Here is a 2,276-nt window from a genome sequence, read left to right on the forward strand (position 1 = left end):
GCATTTAGCTAGCCTTTTGCTACTTTAGCTTAAAGCTAACCTTTAGCTACTTTTATCTAGTCCTTCCTTTCCTTTTGTTTTTAGCTAAACTTTTAGTTTCTAACCAGCGATTTGATTTTTACTTTGGTGTTTTTATCTGTACCAGCTAGCATTTAGCTAGCCTTTTGCTACTTTAGCTTAAAGCTAACCTTTAGCTACTTTTATCTAGTTCTTTCTTTCCTTTAGTTTTTAGTTAAACCTTTAGTTTCTAACTAGCGATTTGATTTTTACTTTGGTGTTTTTATCTGTACCAGCTAGCATTTAGCTAGCCTTTTGCTACTTTAGCTTGCAACTAACCTTGTGTTACTTTTAGTTAACTCGTTCCTTCTTTTAATTTTTAGCAAAATGGTAAACTTTAAACATTTTGTTTCTAACTGGTGTTTTGCTTTAAGCTTTAGTGTTTTTATCYGTTCCAGTTTGAGTTGATCAAAGTCATTCAGCTCATTGCAGCTTCTCTGCTTTGTTTAAACCTTTTCTCCACGTAAAAAAACCTGAACTCTCCCTTTAACCTGCTGACACTTTATTGTAATTAACCCTTGTGAGGTCTGTCTCCTGTTACAGTATCTGCTCATCAAGACGTGTCTGGCTGACCTTTGWAAAGCCTCAGGAGATAATGAGCAGTCTGCTGGTCATGAAGTCATGAGCAGAAAGAAAAGCTGATTAAAGCAGAAGTGGCACTCAGCAGCATAATAAAGACATTTCTCCTCTGAAGCTTTGTGTAACAAACAGAAAATAWCACTTTCAGGGTTTTGAGCTCCRCTTGACACAAAWTCTGTTTTTATTTTTATTTTGATTAAACTCTTAAAAGATGCTTTGAAAGCTTCGGCAGGTTCCCACAGGTAGAACTGAGCTCCTTCAATCTGTTTCCAACAGGATGATCTGCGTTTAATGAGGTTAAAACACAGGAACATGTCTCACAAACATCTCTTTTCATCCCTTCAGGACCGTCACATCAGCCCTTTTGTGATCTTTAAGTGGACAAATCTCAGAAATGTTAAAAGCACGCACACTTTTCTGCAGCTTTCATCCAAACTCAGCAGCAGCCCTGCAGCCGCTGCATTCATGAAATTTTAAACAAACCCATCATGTTCCAGCATAACTGAGAGAAAACTCATTTATGTTTTCCTTCTACGACACAGCCATGTTGAAAAGTTCACGCATAATTGAACATTTCTCCCAATTAACGTGTTTTTTTTTTCTTTTTCACACAAAAATAATGTCAAAACAGCATTGTGTGTGGGGCTTGTCGTCTGTGCCTCTCTGGGGTTTTTTATTTCACTTTCATTTCATTTTATTTTATTTTATTTTATTTTCCCAGCTCAGTCCTGAACCTCAGCTGTCATCGTGGTCTCGCTCCGACTGTTCCGTCCCTTCTTCCTCCTGCTGACGTTTATCTGTCGGCTCCTTCAGAACTCCCTCTTTCTCCTCCAACACAGACCTGCAGAGCCAATAAAACAAGTCACGTTAACACACGCTGTCATGTCACAGTGGACTAAGAGAAGTTAGAGGAACAAACAAAAAGAAAAGGAAACATATAACCATAATTTTAAGGATGTTGTGGTTTAATTCTTTTTAAAAAGTGATGAAAAGTCAACGAAACAACAGATTTACATGTTTTTGCTTTTGTTTGTTCATGTTTGTGTAAAGATAGAAACCATWTTTGACGTGTCAAATACAAGGCCCCTGGGCCAAACGTGGCCTAACACAACATTTTATGTAGTCTGCAAGAGCTTAAAAAATGTATTAATGTCTCAAAATAAGCTGCTTTAAAGCTGTTGTTGACCATAAACTACATCTCCCATAATGCATGTTGATTATTTTACCTGCAAAACAACAACCTCCCACCACTAGGTGGCACTGCACATGGTTCAAAACTAGCAGCTGGTGATTTTCATGGTGTGAAATTCTCCATTTCGCTATATTTTCTGTGGCCCAGTTGGAGTGGGAAGTAGGGATTTCCCACTTACAAATTGTTTGTTTAAACTAGAATGCTTCCAGTGAGTGGCAGAGTTCAAAATTCAAGATGGCAGCTGCTCACCACAACTCAACAGTGAGTAAATCTCTCTTRCTTTTACTTTTGAGTTAAAGTAAGTACTGTATTTATTCGTGTATAATACGATCTCATGTATAATACGACCCCCCTTTATCATCAAACCACCTCCAATTTCATACAGACTTCAAGATTTTTCAGCCTTTGCAGTCTTTATACATATCAGTAAAATGATCATTGGACTGTT

This window comes from Austrofundulus limnaeus, unplaced genomic scaffold (assembly GCF_001266775.1).
Source record: "Austrofundulus limnaeus strain Quisiro unplaced genomic scaffold, Austrofundulus_limnaeus-1.0 Scaffold4, whole genome shotgun sequence".
In the NCBI taxonomy this organism is placed as follows: Eukaryota; Metazoa; Chordata; class Actinopteri; order Cyprinodontiformes; family Rivulidae; genus Austrofundulus; species Austrofundulus limnaeus.